Below are 20,471 nucleotides of genomic sequence, written 5' to 3'. Positions count from 1 at the left end.
CTGATAGCTTGCCCCATGAATTTGGATAATCCCCCTTTTATAGCTAGGTAACTTGATATCTTGTTGTAACAAATGTCAGAATTTTATCTCTGCATTTTATGAAGTGCTTTTTGGGGGGTCAATGTCACTCAATTTCATTAGCTCAATATGATTTTTCCTTTTTCTTTCTTAATATATATATAGTTTCAGATTAGTCCTAAAGACACTCAAGCTCAAATTTCCATTCAATCACGATGCATCTCACAGGATTTTCAAGAGGATAAAAAAATACTATGAAACACAATGTGTATTATTTGATTTGCTAGGTAAAGAATTGACAAGTGGCTTTATACGGTCCTAAATTTAATTTACAAAGCCCTTTGTAAGTAATTGGTTCAGAGTTCTGCAAGGATAATCTGCCCCTTTCCTGACAATCTTCTTTGTGAACAGGACAGATTGGCAATCATCAGAAAAAAGGAAAAAGGTTTTAGAAGAGAAAATAGGATGCCAGATCCATCAATGGAAGATAAATAAGTAACTTTGGAGGGATTGAAAATGCTTTTCAGAGAAGCCTGGGTCATACCTTAAACCAATAGGGAACAAGGTGACATACACTTACCCTGTTATCAGTTTTTTAACTGCCTTCTGACCCCAACTGTCAAAAATTATTATTTCCTGATGTTTTGAGGTGGAAAATACAGTGTAGCATAAGCTTTTAAATAGCATAATATTGTTTGAAAGAGTGAAGAAACATTGCATCAAAATGTCCAGATTCTGATCCTCAGCCGGAAGGCAGTCAGCTGATACCATTGCTCTCACTGGATCCACATTCTACATTAATCTCTAATGCAGTGATGGCGAACCTTTTAGAAACTGAGTGCCCAAAACCCGCCCCCTTCCCTCCTCCGCCTTCCATCTTGCTGCTCTGCCCCTGCCCGCCCCCTGCCCCACCCAGCTGCAGGACCACGCACCGCCTCCTTGGCCCGCCATAGCAGATCACCCAGGCAGCCCTGCAGCGCCATGGCAGCCACGCCCTCCACCCACACCCCGCAGCATCATCTGCATACTATGAGGTATGAGGACGGAGTTTTGTCCCTGCTGCCTGGCTATGTCCTTGGCTGCACTGCTCCGTGTAGACCGCACCCGGGGGTGACTCACCTCCAGGAGGGCTGCTGGTGAGGAGGGGGGCGTGAGGGGGAGGTGGGGCTGGGGTGATGGCATGCGTGCCCTCAGAGAGGGCTCTGAGTGCCGCCTCTGGCACGTGTGCTATAGGGTCACCACCACTGCCCTAATGTGATTGATCTGATTTTCATTTAGGGTACTGAATGTACCAGCCACTGTGATGTATTCAGTAAAGAATGATTAAATAAACTGTGTGTGCAAATCCAGTGAAAGGAACACATCTGCTTTTATAAAATCTTTTCTGCCAATCTTTCAGTTTGAGCTACAAGATGCCCAGGCCACATTGTTGTCAGTTCTGTCTTCACCACTATCTTCGACCTCATGTTTTGATTCCTGTGTTGAATCTTCAGAATTGACTTCCCCAACCTCTGGTCCAGTTGAACTTCTCATTTCATAATTAGAGTTCATCATTAAAAAAACAAAGCCTGAAAAGGGAAGGCAAAATGAGGCAGCCAATTCAAGTAGGAATCTTGGGTTTCTGGTAGTGCACAATTTCTCCGAATCTTTGCATACCTTTTCCAAACTATAAATAACATTCATCATTTGTGATAAACTAAGTTTCTGACATTGATTTGTGACTAAGTTTTTTTTTGCATGTAAGCTTTATATATATATATATATATATATATAAAAATCCTAGAAACAGCCTGAAGGGGAAGCTAGAAAATCTATTGGTGTGTCTTTCACATCATGCAATTTTAAACAGATTTTTTTGCCCCAAATTTATCTGTTTACCATTTTAACTCTGGGTGAAGAGCAGTAGAAGGAGCTATGTCTTTGATTTTCAAAAACACTTTTATGTGTTGCATTTTCTTATCCATCAGCAATTATTTGGGTAGTTCCTGTGAAAAGAGAAGATGTAGTAGCAAATTTTGTTTCTAGCAAAACACTTGCAGCACCCTCAGAAATAACAAATGTCTATCCTTACACTTCACTCACTATCTACAGATTACAGGTTGCAGAATAAAGTTTCATTGTATCTTGGTGAAAAAGAAAGGTAAAAGCCTTCATGTGAAGTACTGCCTAAGGGAATTGTTATTTATTTTATTTATTTATAAATATATAACAATGAACCTAGTTAATTATTTTGCAAAAAATAAAAATAAAATTTGAATAGAGCATTTATTTAGATGTGTATAATTTCTTTTCATGTGTTTGTGTGTATAAAGTTTTTATTGATTTTTCAATACAATTCAACAGTGCTTATTCAACAAACTTGTTGTCTGAGTTTATCATTCTCTAATACAAATTAAATTCCTAATCCCTAGTTCATTTCCCAAGTTTGAAAATGTTCTCTTTCTTCTTTTTCTTTCAGTCTCAAAGTCAATCTGTCCATTTCTGCACAGTCTAGTATTTTTTAATTATTTCTTCTTATTATTTAGATGTGTATAATTTCATATTATTGGTCATCATAGCTTTCAGGCAGAAGTTTAGTTATTTTATTTTGGTATTCATACAATCACAAAGATGCCCAATTAACTTTGGTATGTTTTACTATTGGCAACTATATTACAGGCTCCTGGACTTACAACCACAACTGAGACCACAATTTTCATTACTAAGCAAGGTATTTGTTAAGTGACTCATATTTTGGTTGCCAAATGCGCTAATTTTGATCATGGGAATGTGGCAATGGCTGTGAGTGTGATGACTGGTTGTAAGTCACTTTTTTCAGTGCCGTTTTAACTTTACATAGTCACTAAACAATTAGCTATAAGTCGACTACCATTAATATATCATAATGAAATTAATTACATTAAATGTATTTGAAGGAGCCAAGGATGGAGAAGAGTAACCTATTCTGCCAATTTTTTATACCAAGGCTTAGTGGCCTAGAGGTGGAGCTCTCACCTCACAATGAGGAGGCTATGAGTTCAATCTGAGGTAGCAGCAGATATTTTTTTTTTATGGGTGTAAAGAAAAAATTTATGCTGTGAACTCCGCATAGGCGTCAGGAAGGGCATCGAATCAGTAAACACTCAGGTCCATTCAGTTGCCCTGACTCCACCCCAATGCAAGGAATTATAAGGTTGTTAAAAAAAAAGTGGACTGAAGACCAAAGCACAAAGTGTTCACAATTAGGTTCTGGTTAAAAGTTGTAAATAGTGTTGCAACCATCCTTATTGTTTTATTTCCTGGTTTGGAAGGAGTCCCTAAACCAGATTTCTCCAGTTCAATTTTCACAGTAGATCAGGGCTTTTTTTGTAATAGAACGCCCAGAATGGAGTTCCGGCACCTTTTTTGGATGGAACCTTGTAGGACAGGCAAGGCAGGTTGTATGACGTGTGAGTTCTGGCACCTTTTTTTTTAACAAAAAAAGCACTGCAGAAAACTATAGATTAATGAACTAGGATACTAATGTGAAAGCAGGCACAAGAATATTTTCTACCTTCAGCCATTTGATGTCAGAAAAAAGACTCCACAAAAAATATTGGAACTCTGCTGATATTGGCTAGAGTATGATAGCTTGAAAAAATGCTGCAGCATTTTTCCTTTTCTTCCTTTCCTTTTCAAGGAGAGTCAAGGCAGGGTCAATTTACGTTTCTTGCTAACATTTTTATCTTTTCCTAGGCTGCATTCATTTTTTTGCTAACTATTGCCACCTGATTACTTCTCCAAGGCCATCTCTTATTTTCCTTTTGAGACAAGGTTTAATTTTTTTACGTCCATATTCTTTTGAACTACATAACTATTAAATGGAAATTGCTGGACAATGGAAATAAATTATATGTTCTTAATGGAGTTCTGTAGTCCTTCAACATTGGAAATATAAATTTATGATCTCATATATTTAGTAGATTGAAGCCCTAATGTTACTTGTGATTTATAAAAATGTTGCTTAGAGATGAATATTATGTATGGATGATTAAAATAACATGTTGTCTTGTATTAATTAAAGTGGTTGTATAATATTTCATACATCTATATAAATGCATGAGAATCCATTCTTGTTTTATATTGCTTTTTAAATTTATTTCTGTTGTTTTATTCTTCTGTTTTTGTAGTAGTTGAAGTTCTGTTCTGTTTAAAAGTCTTTTAAAATGGAATGTATACTTTTGATTTTCTTAATTTCTTATATAAAGCCTACTACTGCACCTGCCCTTTTCTGAATCTTCAGCTGTTCAAAAAAATGGGCAAACCAGCACACTCAGTATGGTCCTTTTTAGAATTTTTTTTTTTGGGGGGGGTAGGGCATAATACTGGATCTTAGACCAATGTTTCTCAGCCTAAGCAACTTTAATGTGTTTTTAATTTCCCAGAATTCTGGGAACTAAAGTCCACGTGTATATATGTGTGTGTATGTATGTATGTATACATACATACATACATACATACATACATACGTACGTGCGTGCGTGTGTGTGTGTGTGTGTGTGTGTGTGTGTAGGTCTTTGGTTATTTGGATTTTCTCCCACGTCAAATTGGAAGTATCTTGGCGACGTTTCGATGAAGTCCCATTCGTCATCTTCAGGCTGGTGTTTTCAGCTTTGTGCTTCTAGGAGCAATGTGTGATCGTAGCTGTTTCTTCCTTTTAACTACCAGTGGGGGTATGAACTGATTGGATGAGAGCTTGGCTGTGTTCTGATTGGTTGGGGGAGTGTTCTGTTTGGTGGGGGCTTTGTTGTGCTCAGGTTAGTCTGAATTGCAGGGGATGTGAGATGGTGAACTGCATTGCTATTGTTTGGCTTCGCGTTCGTGGTCGTGCCTCATCTTCATGATGGGTGTCAGTTTGCTTCATGTATGGATTGGAGGGGTTTAAAGTGGCTAATGATGCAGCTGTGGTCTGGCTTCTGGTTTCTGGTTGTGCCTCATCATCGGTGTGGCTTTGCGTTTGCTTTTTGCGTGGATGTGTGGTGGTGACATCCTGTGTGGTTTTTGTGAGTGTGGGTCTGGTGTCATTCTTTGTGTTAGGGACTCGTTTGTCAATCAGGGCAGGTTTTCAGATGGCTGGTAGGCAGGAGGTATCATCTCGTTTGTTCATGCTGTGTGGGCGTTTTTCTATCTCGATGGCTTCTCTGATTATTCTGTTATTAAAGTGTTCAGTTTTGGCGATAGTTCTGGTCTTTTTAAAATCAATTTCATGTCCTGTGATTTTAAGGTGTTGGACCAGGGAAGAAGTTGGTTCCTCTTTTTGGACTGAGTTCTTATGTTCTTCAATGCGTGCACTTATTCTTCTGTTGGTTTGCCCGATGTATGTGGTGGCACAAGCGGTGCATGGGATTTCGTATACTCCTTGATTTCAATTTTGTCTTTGGGGTTTCTTAGGATGGTGGATATTTTTCTGTTTGTGCAGAATGCTGTCTTAATGTTGTGTTTGTGGAGGATCTTGCTGATTCTGTCTGTGGTGCCTTTTATGTAAGGGAGGAGGGCTTTGCCGTTTTCTTGTTCTCTGTCTTGGATTTTAGTGGGGGTTTCTTTTTGGATTAGTTTGGTAATCTTTGGTAATCTTTATATATGTGTGTGTGTGTGTGTGTGTGTGTGTGTGTGTTTTCTGAGGTTTTCGCGGGTGTTTGTATGTAGGTCTTTGGTTGTTCGGGTTTTCTCCCGCATAAAATTGGAAGTGTCTTGGCAACGTTTCGACGAAGTCCCATTCGTCATCTTCAGGCTGGTGTTTTCAGCTTCGTGCTTCGAGCAGCAATGTGTGGTCTTAGCTGTTTCTTCCTTTTAACTGCCAGTGGGGGTATGAACTGATTGGGTGGGAGCTTGGCTGTGTTCTGATTGGGTGGAGGTTTGTTCTGATTGGTTAGGGGCGTGGCTGTGCTCTGATTGGCTGGGGGGTTGGCTGTGCTCTGATTGGCTGGGGGGTTGGCTGTGCTCTGATTGGCTGGGGGAGTGTTCTGTTTGGTTGTGCTCAGGTTAGTCTGAGTTGCAGAGGGGTTTAAGATTTTGGGCTGCCTTGCTATTTTTTGGCTTCGCGTTCGTGGTCGTGCCTCTCTTCATGGAGGGTGTCAGTTTGCTTCATGTATGGATTGGAGGGGTTTAAAGTGGCTAATGATGCAGCTGTGGTCTGGCTTCTGGTTTGTGGTCGTGCCTCATCATCAGTGTGGCTTTGGGTTTGCTTTTTGCGTGGATGTGTGGTGGTGACATCCTGTGTGTTTTTTGTGAGTGTGGGTCTGGTATCATTTTTTGTATTAGGGAGTCGTTTGTCAATAAGGGCGGGTTTCCAAATGGCTGGTAGGTGGGAGGTATCATCTCGCTTGTTCATGCTGTGTGGGCGTTTTTCTATCTCAATGGCTTCTCTGATTATTCTGTTATTAAAATGTTCACTTTTGGCAATGGTTCTGGTATTTTTAAAGTCAATTTCATGGCCTGTGGCTTTAAGGTGTTGGACCAGGGAAGATGTTGGTTCCTCTTTTTTGACTGAGTTCTTATGTTCTACAATGCGTGCACTTATTCTTCTGTTGGTTTGTCCGATGTATGTGGTGGGACAAGTGGTGCATGGGATTTCGTATACTCCTTGATTTTCTAATTCAATTTTATCTTTGGGGTTTCTAAGGATGGTGGATATTTTTCTGTTTGTGCAGAATGCTGTTTTGATGTTGTGTTTATGGAGGATCTTACTGATTCTGTCTGTGGTGCCTTTTATGTATGGGAGGAGGGCTTTGCCATTTTCTTGTTCTTTATCTTGGATTTTAGTGGGGGTTTCTTTTTGGATTAGGTTTGTAATCTTATTTCTATGGAATCCATTGGATGTTAGAACATTGGTGAGAGTGTGTAGTTCGGTTTTTAGGTGTTGTTTGTCAGCTAAGCGTTTTGTTCTGGAGATGAGTGTCTTGGCTACAGAGTTGATCTGTGCTGGGTGGTGGTGTGAGAGAGCGTGCAGATAGCGGTTTGTGTGTGTTTTCTTCTGGTAGATGGTGTGTCCTAGGGAGCCATTGGATTTCTTGTAGACTAAGACATCCAGGAAGGGAAGTTGGTTGTTAGTTTCTGTTTCCATGGTGAACTGTATTTTGGGGTGTAGGCTGTTGAGGTGTGTGAGGAAGTTGTCCAGTTTTTCTTTCCCATGTGGCCAGATTATGAAGGTGTCGTCTACGTATCTGAGCCAGAGTTTGGGTTTGTGATCCGATTTTTCTAGAGCTTGGGTTTCAAAGTGTTCCATGTAGAAGTTGGCAATGACAGGTGAGAGGGGTGATCCCAGGGGTGCTCCTTCTGTTTGTTTGTATTTTTGTCCGTTATAGATGAAGTATGTGTTGGATAGGCAGTGGTTGGTCAGATCTAAGATGTGTTTGGGGGGGTTATATTTGTTTTGAATAGCTGTCAAGGCTTCTTTGATAGGCACTTGGGTGAAGAGGGATATGACATTGAAGCTCACTAGTAGGTCGCTGGGCTGTAAGTTTTGTTTCTTTATGATCTCTATAAACTGGAATGAGTTTTTTTATGTGTGAGGTGATGGATTCTGCATAGGGCTTTAGTTGTTTGGCGAGAAATTTGGCTAGGTTTTGTAGAGGTGAGCCTATGGAGCTGACAAACCAGAAGCCAGACCACAGCTGCATCATTAGCCACTTTAAACCCCTCCAATCCATACATGAAGCAAACTGACACCCTCCATGAAGAGCAGGCACGACCACAAACGTGAAGCCAAAAAATAGCAAGGCAGCCCAAAATCTTAAACCCCTCTGCAACTCAGACTAACCTGAGCACAACCAAACAGAACACTCCCCCAGCCAATCAGAGCACAGCCAACCCCCCAGCCAATCAGAGCACAGCCACGCCCCTAACCAATCAGAACACACCTCCACCCAATCAGAACACAGCCAAGCTCCCACCCAATCAGTTCATACCCCACTGGCAGTTAAAAGGAAGAAACAGCTAAGACCACACATTGCTGCTCGAAGCACGAAGCTGAAAACACCAGCCTGAAGATGACGAATGGGACTTCGTCGAAACGTCGCCAAGACACTTCCAATTTTACGCGGGAGAAAACCTGAACAACCAAAGACCTACATATATATATATACATACAATTAAGTATATAAATTAAGCATATAAATACATACAATTATACATACAATTAAGTATATAAATTAAGCATATAAATACATACAATTCTGTAAAAATTTGGCTAATAAAATGTTTGCTGTTGTGTTAAGCATAGTTTCATCATCACAGCAGGTATGATAATTCAATCACTGGCAAGAATCTTGTGGTTGCACTTCATTAACTGGCATTTCACTCAAAAGAGAATCAAACTTTTCTCCATTCTGATGTAATGCAATGGATTGACATGTGTATCTCAAAAGAAAATTTCAGTAATAGCCAAATCTAACAACTACCCAAATCACAATCAGCAGAACCTGTCTGTATATGTTACCAGACATTCTCAAATCTCACTATCCCTCCATTGTGCATTTCCATATAGTACACCTCAAAAGGAAGCAGCAGCAAGGGTGAGGTGGCTTTCCTGATGTTCTAGCAAGAAAGTGTCCCTGTCCCTTCTGTCAATTGCAATATTAGACATTTAATATTTAACTAAGCACCCTTAATGCATTCAACCAGAATGCTCTGATTTGTTTTCTGCTTTTCTGAATCTCTCTTCCATGCACAGATTTGGAAAGATGAGTCCCATCATAGCCAATAAAGTCTCACTGTTTATTATTGGTTGAAAACCACTGAGCTAGGCTAGCATTTTGGAAAAGTTTGTATTGTGCAGAATGGGTACATCTGAATTGATAAAGAGAGATTCCTATGTTCCAATCTATACAAAGTTGCCCTTGGACATAGTGGAGAAAGCAAACACTGTCAGCCTACCATGTAATCACCCTGGTAAACAGTCTAAATTTATGATGATAACCTGAGGCTGGGAAAAAAACTGGAGGAAAAGAAAACACCAATAAGATTTTCACAAATACACAGAGTCTCTCATGTGGAGAAGTTGAAAGAGCTAAGCAACTGCAGGAAGTTAGTACTGTTGGATTTGGACAGAGAATAGCAGGGAAAAATGAATGAGACTGAGTGCTGAAGAGATGCAAGTTTAAGGTTGATTCAAAATCAGTGAAGATTCACTATGTGAGAAGGACAATGATGCAATGCAAGACCTGTATACTTGGTGTGGACATTCAGGGTGAAAAGATGATGCAAAGTTACCAAAAACAGAGACAGGGGTGGCCTTCAAAGGTTTGCAGTAAGTTTTAATCAACTGGCAAATTTACTGGCAATTACATGTTAAGATGATATTGCAACAGAAGAAAGAACAGGACACTGAAATACTATAGCAGAGACATAAATAAACTCTGAACTATAAAGCAGTTAGGCTGTAACTTTGCAACATTCCAATGAAGGAAGAATTCAGAAAAGAGGCAGAAACTGAAGCTGTCTTTCTTTATATGTATTGGCTGGATGTTGCCTCATAATTAATGCACTTATTATTAACATCTCTCCATTCCTTTTTCTTTTTTAGTTCTGGTTTTCTAATTTTTAATGTTCTTTTAATAATTATTATATAATTGTTTAAGGTTATTATTATTTATTTTATGGTTTTGTTGAATTGTGGTGTGCCACTCAGAGTCAATGTCCATAAGATAGGAGACCACATAAATTTGATTAATAAAAGTAATAAGTAAATAAATATTTCTCTGAAAGAATCAGTACCAAAAAGTAATATCTTTCTATTTTGTTCCACTGCAAAAAAGAAAATCAAAATGATTGATATGAAAGATCTTGCTTGTTGTATTTTGTCTAATCAATTCCTGAGAACTCATAACATATCTTGAGGGGAAAATGTTTATTTTTCCTCTAACCTTATAATGTGCACTACAAAAATGTACTGAACATTGATAGAAAAGCTGTTAGGTGAAAAAGTAAAGCAAGCTTCAAAAATGTAATTATTGTTCTGCACCATTATCCAAACTCAACTGGAAACAATCTTAAGTTAGAGAAACACATAGCCAAACATTAATACTAAAAAACTAAAAGCATGCTATTAATTTCATGAATATACCTTGTTATGGGTGTTTTCTCAATCATTCATGTCTTCCCACCAGAATGTCTTAGAAGACTTTAAGCAACCAAGATATGACTGGAATTTTCCATCACCAATTTCCCAGTCAAAATTAGTTTTGGCCAAACTTCTGTTCATGCTAGAGCAGTTGCTGGGGTTCTTGGATCATGATATTTGGTTTTAAATTTTCCTTTCTTAGCTTTTCATAGCTTTGACATCATGCCAAAATGAGTCATTGCTCTTAATAGGGCAGCAAACAGAAGTTCTGAGCTTGTTTGCAGCATCTGTTCTGTTAGTCATTCATGAAAACCTTGCCTAAAGCTTGAGGGGAAAACTTGGGTGAAAAAACAATTTTCCATTTTCATTATAAAATATAATTTTAATTAGGTGCAAAGCATATAATAGTGCCTTTGCACTATTATAAATAACTTTTAAGAAGACACAAATAACAAATGGCATGACAAAACATTACATAACTTAGAAAAGTTGTGGTTCAATCTAATCCCCTTGATCTATTCATTTGATAGTTTTCCACAAGCAAAACTAGGCCCACTGCCCAAGCCTTTCTCACCTGGACCCTCCAATTTATGCTGACTTTCAACTTTCATAAACTGAAGCAAAACGAAGTCAATGGAAATTGAAGTAAAAAAATATCTGGAAAGTATCAAACGTAAGAAAAGTGCCTGAAGAATTTTAAAGAAATAGGGAAGCAGTTCAGCAAAATCTCCAAAATTTATAACAGAACTCCAAAGTACTATAGTACAAATCTATCTCAATCTTTATACCAAAAGAAAATTAAATTATATAAAATAAATCACTAACATATATGCAATTTAACTGAATTTATACACATTATTTATGCAGGTTATATCATTAGCATGACACTAAAATTTAGAGAAAAATGTTAATTCTCCAGAACCTCATTATCAAAAGTAGCCATCAAAAGTTCAATTTGTTCCATTTATTAACTTTGAATATATGGTCACTAATTAGCATTCATTTGCCAATCGTATCAGTGTCAGGGAGTTTAAATAATTGCTTAGTCTTATGAAATCAGTGGATCATGTATACATTTCACTGGTTATATAAGAATGATTGTTATGAGGAAAAGCTTAAATTCATGTCTTTAGCTCTCATTTTGACTCTCATAGGTATAATATTACTACTCTAATTTACATTAAACCAAAAGAAGAGAGAAGAATCATTTCCCTCCAAAGGCAATAATTGTCATCAGAAATAGCCCAACTGTAGTGGAGTCCCCCTTGACCAAAAAAAAAAAAAAGGCATAGTGTCTGAAACAGCTGCAGAGCATCAATTTGCAGTAAGTTTCAACTTTTCTTAAAGCTAAATTTCATTATTTAGAAAATGCAATCAAAATGGAATCTTGTTACTTAGGCTTTTAAACTAAGAGAGTAAATGCATTTTGAAGCACTCAAACTTAAATGACTCATTTCCTTCAGCAAGACTGAGTCAGAACTTTACAACCTCAGGGGAATGAACTTGTCCCTTCACTGAGGATGTTTCAATATATTGTTCTGCTCTTTATTTCACCTTCAGTTGCATTGAGAGAAATAAACTACCCTTGTTTGTGACCATCTGAACAAAAGGCAGTTGAGGTAACTTACATTTGCTTCATATTGAGGCACAAGTTCAAAACTGAAATTTACTCATCTAGGAGAAGAAATGTGATTAGCTTGATGAGAAGAATAAAAACATCCTGTTTTTCATGAAGTATTTTAAAATTTATAGTAAAAGTTTTATGACAACATTGCACCTCATGCTGGTACTTGATATTTGATCATAATTATTTCTTGTTTCATTAGATGAGAAAACCTAAGTTATCTAACAGTTATCTTACGATTTCCCCACCATACTTATTTAATTTGATAGAAAACAAGTCACCATTGGAGAAGAGTCTATGTGATTGGTTCTCTCTCTCTCTCTCTCTCTCTCTTTCTTAGTACAATTATTTTTCTGCTTATCTGTATTCTTCCAGACTTCCCACTTTTTCATTAATTCTGGACTTTTTCATACTATAACAGGCAAGGAGACTATAGTAGGTTGGAAAGATTCATTAACAGAAAAAGTCAACACAAACTCCCTCTGCTTTTAATGGACATTGTGAAGACTGAGATAGAAAAACAGATAGTCTTTGCAATGAAGGTGAATCTCTTTCACCTGAATGAGGACTACATTCTAAATTGGGGGAGATATTGAGGGTTTCTTTTTAAAAGTGGACAACAGAAGAAAAATAAGGAAAATATCATTTCTTTTAAAGGATTTGAATGACTAACACCAATTCAAAATCCTAACTTTATAAGATAATATCTGTAGCTCAGAGTTGTACTGTGAATTTCTTCGTGCGTTCTGAGCTTGGTTGTTTGCTTGCAGAGGTTTCTATACCCAACTAGGTACATCATACCCAAACTAATGATGTTACCTAGTTGAGTAATATCTGCAAACAAGCTCAGAGAGCACTAAGGATTTCTAGCTTTAAACATAAGACAATGCTAGATTTTTCATGTTTTCCAAATTTGAAGCAAGAGATGGATCAGCAAGCCCATAAGGTAATATTGTGCCAGATTTCTGGACAAGCACTGAGCAGAACTAATGTCAAGTGAGCCCTCAGCCCTGGAAGCTCACTGCATTACTTTGGACCATTCACCTACTCTCAGCCCAACCTACCTCACAGGATTGTTGTTGTGGGAAGAAATAGAAGGAAGAAATGGTGTACATTTCCACCTTGAGCTCCTGGAGGAAAAGCAGAAAATGAAAATAATAAAATAAGCAAGCAGGGAAATGTATGTTTAGTTGTTTAGTTTTGGATAATACACTGCACAAGGCAAGAAGCAGATCTTAGCAGCACTAATTCATCTTATCCCCAGAGATTTCTGTTGCCAAGCAATTTCTGCATTGCTTTTCCACAGGTGCCTCATAAGCTGACACATTTGATTTAAAGAGCATAAAATATTCAACCATATTAAATCTGACTTTGGGGGTCACAGAACTCACAGCCCTCCCCCAAAGTTTAGTCAATTATAATTGCTGTCATGAAGTAGTAAATCTGCTTTAAAAATTACAGAAATAGATTTTGACCACAAGATCTCCACATCGTTTACCATACAAATAGATTTCTGAAGCCACAGCATTCAGCTTTCATTGTTCTCCTCTACCATTTCAGTTCTGCCTCACAGTATTTATCAAATGAAGGTATTTACTTAATTAATTTCCCTTTCATTATTTTACTAAGGTAATATGCCCTGAACAAAGCCACTGCTGGGTTACACCGTCATATCATAGCTAGATGGGAAATTGGATTTGAAAATTAGTTGGGGAGAGGAAAGAAATAACCTCTCTAAATGAACTAAAAGACATTATATTTCTGTGGGGGAGGAATATTACTTCCCATGTAAGCATGATTGCTTCCTCTTAGAAGAGTAAACCATGTATCCCATTTCAAATCAAGTTGGAGGATCCTCTACAACAGGGGTATCAAACTGCCAGCCCATAGGCCGGATGCATCACCAGGAAACCGCACTCCGATACATCATGCAACGTCATGTAACGTCACGAGTTTGACATGTCTGCTCTACAGTAACCATTGAGACAATTATAAATTTTCAGGGAACAGAAACATCTACAATAAAATGAGCTGTGCAACTAGAAATCTGGATCCAAAGTACGGTGAATTACCCTATCATTTACCATTCCCCAAATACAGTATAGGATCAAGGTAAATTAATTTCTACACACATACATACTAAAAGGTAAGACTAAGTTTTTAAAGATTAAATTAAGTATTACAGCCTTACATAATGCATGTTTTCAGCCAAGCAGACCAATAAGATAAGTCGACCGGTCTCTTAGAAGAAATTCTCTTTTAGCCATCAAATTTCAGAAAGGCAACGGCCAACGAGTCTTTGAAAATAGCTCTTTCATTGGTTTCTTTAAAAATAAGAAAGAAATGCTGAATTGCATAGATGTGTTACAGTTGTATGTATATTGTACTACAAGGGAACACACACACAAACACACACACACCAAAAATCTGGAAGTTATAACATTGCAGGTTAGCTGACACTCAAGAGATGATATATTTTGCCTTGCTAAGGTACCAAAATCATAGTGTACTGTTAATAGTTATTTGCGAAAAATATTGACAATTTAAAACTGTGTATTTTCATTTCCATCTCTCTTGCTGATGGAAGAGCTGTAACAGTAATAAAATTAGAGGAAATTATAGGATAGAAACAAGGTTTTCAAGGCTCTATTCTACCTGTTCTATTTACACATGCAGTACATACATGATTAAACTGTTGATCTATATATTATTCTATTCAGGAAGCACAGAGCTTTCTAATGTGATCTGTTCATAGAAGGAACAAGCAAGAAATGCCAGGATGACAACTACCATATTTTTACCACATGCCCTGTACTTTTAAGAGCCAATATCCCATCTGCTGAATTTTCCATTTCTGTATTATTTTTAAGAAAAACTCTCATATTGCTTCCATGGTTTTGATCTCTTCAGATGCATCTTATATGACTTTGAGGGAGGGGAGGCAAATAAGATAAATAAAATTTACAAGCAAGTTCTTAATATCTTTAGCATGTGTTATCAAATAAACTTACTAATACTAATAAAAACTATTATTTATTATTTCTATGACATTCTTGATAAATGAAGCACTTCTTATTCCTATTATTCATTTTTCACAAGACCATTTGAGGTAGGCCAATATGATTTGAAGTTGACAGAGGCAAAGGAAAGGACAAAGACAATCAAGTCCAAGGCTATAGAAAGAGTCATTTATATATCCTGTGAAATTTTACCTTACAGAAGGCTTATAAACAACATTTGGAATTCTTTCACAAAACAGAAAAAAAATGCAAGGAAAGGAAGAGGAGAATGTTTCATTAACTTCTTTGAAAGAACAGCATTATAATGATAAATAAATGTACAAATACATACAAAGAATGTATTATTTATAAATTGTATTTATAATAAAGAGTATGACTAAACTGTATTTTAATAACCCATGGAGATTACTTCCACTAAAGAAGGAAGTGAATCATGCAAAGTGGACAAGTCATCATGTAATATGATAAAATTGGACAGGTTTGAGGTAATTTCACTGAATGTCAGCAAAATTTGTTAACTTAACCAATTAAAAATAGAATAAAAATGTCATACCGTATAAACCACTAAGTTTATTATATATATTTCTATATTAGTTCCAACATGTTAAGAATAAGCGTTCTTATGTCCTACAATTTAAAAGATATATAAATATTGCAAAACAGCTAAATATATTCAAGAAACTCATCTATATATTACATCAACAGATGGTCCAAACTAACCCAAGCTGATAATAATTCACACAAGATGAAGTCTCAAGATAATAAATTTTGTATGTTGCTTTCTTGATTTACTTGAACTTCAGCTGCTATTCTCCAAGAACACAATAGTAAATATGCAGGATAATATATGCATTGTATTCCCAATAAGGTTGGCAGAAATTTACCTCTATTTGTTAGTCAAAACATCTAGTTTTTATTTTTATAATTATTTGATACGCTCCCATATGTTTCTTGTTTATAACCTTGTTATCGCGCTCAGTTTAGGGGAACACAAGGACATTCTGCAAGGCTTAAATAAATTTGATATTTATTAAAAATGTTCCTTTTATCACAAAAGATCTTCAAATAATCTGGAGCGCTGTTCCTCCTCACCCACTCCAACACATTTCATCAACAAGACCCTCAAGACAGAGCCATCAATCCAGTGCCCAGCTTTCCATATTAATGAACCACATGCTCACCTTTGGATAAACAGCCCATCTCTTAAACTCTCACCTCTGGGTAGGTCTTTTTTCTCTCATCCATCTCACATGCCATTGGGGGGGAGGGGGAAATCACTAATTCCCCTTATATCCTTTTTCAGACTCCATCCTCCCATCACAATTGTTGCACACTTGTCTTTGGTATCTCCCACCTGCTGCTCTCCTCCAGTTCAGCTCTGTATATTCTTGTTTCTTCTCTTTTCTGTTTTCTTATATAGAACTTCTTCTAGAACAGGGGTAGCAAACTGCCAGCCCATGGGCTGGATGCATCATGCCAAACCACACCAGCTCCGGCAATGGGGAAAAAGTCATGACATTCCTGTTCTAGAATATCCAAATATCCTTTGGACTATTATCATCAGCTGCATTAGATACACTAGACCAGGAAATCAATTCCACAAGAAGGCTAAATCTACTTTTATTGGGAGTTGCTACATTAACAGAATCTTGCAAGTCCGATTGTGCTTCACACCTCCCCTTCTTAAAGTGCAGTGATTCATGGCAATGACTGCCTGAGTTATTTTCAAATGTTATCTTCCTATTCTAGACTTAAAAAGTACTTCAGACATTTTGTTCATGCAACCACTACTGCTTCTTCTGTCAAAGCCATAGTATCTACAATTATTGTAAAGTAACCATCTTTACGACCCTATGTATAATGGCAGCTAGTGCCATACTAGTTCCACAGCAATGGAAAATCTGTCCCCACAACAACCTAGTTTGCTTTCAACCTAATATATTGTCATTCCACCTGAAAAACAATCTGGCACAAGAGCCATTATCAGCAAACAGTATCTTGTTATTTCACTAATTCTTGTTAATTTGTAGGCAGTTAAATATCCTTTATCTTTTCTATTTTCCCTCCTCAAAGACCATTCTACTGCATTGAACTTCATACTCCATCATTTCACTTATCAACTCCTTCAATCATTGTCTTCCACATCTCTTTCAGTTAATAATTTCCACACTTCAAAAACCAGGTTCCCCCAAATGTACACAACACCAGTCCTATACTAAGCTGGACATAGTTTCAAATACACTGAATCTGAGCCAGAAATAAGACAGTTCAGTTGTACATCACTGCTGACATTATGCAATCACAGGTATCTGTAACTGCTTTCAAATTGGTGCAAAATCCATATAAAGAAATTTTTAGGCAAGCTCTTCCCAAATGATGTTCTTTAGATGCTTTAGATTTCAATTTCTGGTATTCCAAGTCCCAGTATATAGGAAAATATTCTGCGCAACCGGAAAGTATTTCAACTTTAAGCACGAGGAAGGTTTTTGAACTGATGGAACCAATAAAAATATTGAGACTTTTTAAATGAGAATTGCCATCAGAAGAAACTTAGTTTCCGAAAAATTTGGTCCATCTATAGGATCTCCTGAACAAACAGAGGGTTGCACTAGAAGACCACCAAGGTCCCTTCCAACTCTGTTAGTCTGTTATTTTTTTTTTCCTGTTATAACTTCCATTATCTTAGTTACCATCTAACAGGCGTCAGACTGCCAGACGGAACAGATGACTAAAAGCGAGAGGAATGTTTTTACTCTTAAAAAGCAAAACAAAGAGGCAAAAGCAGTTGAATTGATTTTGAAAATAGTCCCACTTGCTTTCCAGTTTTAAATTCTGTTCAAAACAAATAATCAAATAAGCACTCAAGGCAAACCTTCTGTTTCTTTGAGGCTTTCTTGACACAAACAGTTTGGCTACATTCCTTTCTATAAAAAAAAAACCAAAATCAGCATATGCTCCCTTATTTTGCAAATGCTGCAAAGATTTTTCTTTCTTTTTATTAGACAAAAAGGATGCTTAAACCATATCACAAACCCCTGACAAAATTTTACTGAATATACAGTACATGTCTTCCGTTTATGAATAAGCTATGAAAATCTCTCTCTCTAGCTGAAACTATAGTTCATTAATTTACTTGTAAAGTGGAAAAGTCATCTGTAAAGAGAATGATAGGTCTGGGAAAATATAGAAAAGTTCCCAAGATCCTTCTAATATAGAATGTAGTCCTTCTCCCTACTTTCAGAAAAACAGTATAATTCAGACTGGACAAAAGAAATGTGCGATTAGCATGTAAATGTACAAATCAGTAAGGAAGATCTTCATTACCTCAGTGAGAAAATAGATAAATGAGCTCTCTTCCTGATTTAGGACACTAGATTTTATACTTGATCATTGCTTCATTATTCTTGATATATTCTTTCCCCCACAAAAATGTTCATAGACCCTTAATTTTTTTAAAAAAAGAAGTAATAATTGGGCATATGCAATTTTCAAATGTTAAACTCACTGATATTCCTGTATCTATAGGAATTAAATGGATTGTGGTTCTTATTTTCATTTTTAAAATGAAATATTATCAACAAACCAATTTGTATATTGTGTCGATCACTAAAGCAATTCTATGTGGCTTACATTACTTCTACAAATATAAAAGTAGCCAAAAGGAGGAAAAAACAGACAATAATATATATCATAATGGGGAGGATAATATAATATAAAATAACCAGGAATGAACTAGGGCCGTGATGGCGAACGTTTTAGAGACCAAGTGCCCAAACTGCAACCCAAAACCCACTTATGTATCATTGGGTGTCGGGTGGGCGTGGCCCATTGGGTGGGTGTGGCTCATTGGGTAGGCGTGGCCCATTGGGAGGACGTGGCTGCAATGGTAATGGCTGACTGGGTGGGACTAAAAAGTTCAATCAATCAATTTCAACTTTGCGAGGTCTTTTTTTTCCTGCGAGAAATTGAAATTGCTTGATTGATTGAGCCTTTTTTTTTTTTTTTTTGCACATGGCAGCGGAGGCCCAAAGCAAAAAGATTTTATAAAACTCAACTGAAGGCCTAGAACTGGCATGCATGGCTACAGAGAGGGCTCTGCGTGCCACCTGTGGCATGCATGCCATAGGTTCGCCACCACGGAACTAGGTAGTAAATCATTGCACCATACCCAGGGCCTGCAAGCAGAGGCAATTTCAGGGCCATGCAAACCACATAGAGATTCTGTTTTTCAGATGTGGTGTACTTACCAAGACAGAGCATCTTCTTTGGCCCATAAGGTCAGTGTTTTATAGTGGAATCTGGAGTATGCCAACTCTTTCAGATTTTACTGATTGGAAGAAATTGTGGGACAAAGACGGTTCAGTATATAACAAATATATATGGGATTTTACTGAGAAACCCAACACCTAGAATTACACATGGAATCTCACTGAGAGACAGTGCAGTTTTCAGAATAGATACATCTGTGTAGAGATATCTTGGTATCATAATACCATCTTCTTGATTTTCTTGAGAGACAAATGAAGGACAACATAGAACAGTGATGGCGAACCTTTTAGAGACCGAGTTCCCAAAACCTGGCCCCGCCCCTGCTCCACCTCCCTGCTCCACCCCCGCTCTACCCCCATCCTCTGCCCTGCCTACCCATAGGACCATTCACTGCCTCCAGGGCCCACCACAGATTGTCCAGGCAGCCCAGCAGCACTATGGCAGCCACACCCTCTGCCAGCGCTCTGCAGCATCAGCATCATCTGCATGGTGGGGTGTGAGGGCAGAGTCTTATCTACACTGCCTGGCTGCCATGTCCTTGGCTGCGCTGCTCCATATGGGCCATGCTCAAGGGCGACTCTCTTCCAGGGGGGGCTGCTGGAGAAGAGGGGGTTGTGGGGGAAGGTGAGGCTGGGACAATGGCATGTGTGCCCACAGAGAGGGCTCCAAGTACCGCCTTTGGCATCCATGCTATAGGTTCGCCACTACTGACATAGAATATAACAATAACCATATAGCAATGGCAACAGTTTGCTATCATTATATTTTATCTTCATTTGCCCTTTCCTAAGCATTCATGTTCCTTGCCAGATGCTTTGGACAAACTTAAGTCTTGTTGCTTCAGCGTATGGGCAAAGAATGAGTGATGATCAGGATGGGTGGTATATTCTTTACATAATTTTTGTTCTCTGGATTGCAACCTGATAGCCCTACCAAAATGGGTTGAAAAAAATTATGCATCTTCTCTGCTCCAAGTATTATCTGATTCTTCACTGAGTATCTCAGGCACTTCCATTAAGCTGAAATTATTGTATTCCACTCTGCACCCTTTTCAAACTCAAAGCTTCCTTCTTCTGAAGAGATTACTGACTGAATAACAAAACAGTTGAACCTGGAAATTCATTTTAATTCATGTTGGAAAGCAATTTAAGTTGAAAAGAATAACTTTCACATTGGATGACATGCTGTTTGTCTTACTAATTAAGCAAAGTTGGAATAAAGCAAGACATTCTTTAATTTCATGTCTCTGGCTCATAATTGTCATTCTATGAAGCAATATTTATACTTAAGATGCTGTAATGCCCCATTCCTATAATCCCCTTGTCCTCTTTTAGAGAAACAACAATGAAACTGAGCAATGGGAAAATAAAAAAGCAGTAGAAATAGGTGCAAGAGAAAGAAAGAAGCTGAACAGAAAAAATAGTTACTCTTGATCAAGGGCTAGAAGAATAGGTCATTTTAA

The 20,471-nt window shown here is 37.6% G+C and overlaps 1 long non-coding RNA gene across 3 annotated transcripts; it reads right to left on the bottom strand.

The window, feature by feature from the left end:
- Positions 1–1,176: 1,176 nt before the first annotated feature.
- LOC120303059 lies at positions 1,177–17,606 on the bottom strand. Of its 3 annotated transcripts, XR_005555335.1 has the most exons (4): positions 13,912–17,606; positions 12,785–12,850; positions 10,100–11,770; positions 1,177–2,003 (listed from the first exon to the last, which is right to left on the bottom strand). It is a non-coding gene; the product is annotated as an uncharacterized LOC120303059 (long non-coding RNA). The 3 variants fall into 3 exon arrangements; XR_005555334.1 differs by having other exon boundaries at positions 12,785–17,606; XR_005555333.1 differs by having other exon boundaries at positions 10,100–12,850.
- Between the last annotated feature and the right edge of the window lie 2,865 nt (positions 17,607–20,471).

The sequence above is a fragment of the Crotalus tigris genome, unplaced genomic scaffold, assembly GCF_016545835.1.
Source record: "Crotalus tigris isolate CLP2741 ecotype Arizona unplaced genomic scaffold, ASM1654583v1 scf7180000024453.458620722:586385, whole genome shotgun sequence".
Classification (NCBI taxonomy): Eukaryota; Metazoa; Chordata; class Lepidosauria; order Squamata; family Viperidae; genus Crotalus; species Crotalus tigris.
This window is presented reverse-complemented; position numbering and strand designations above follow the sequence as displayed.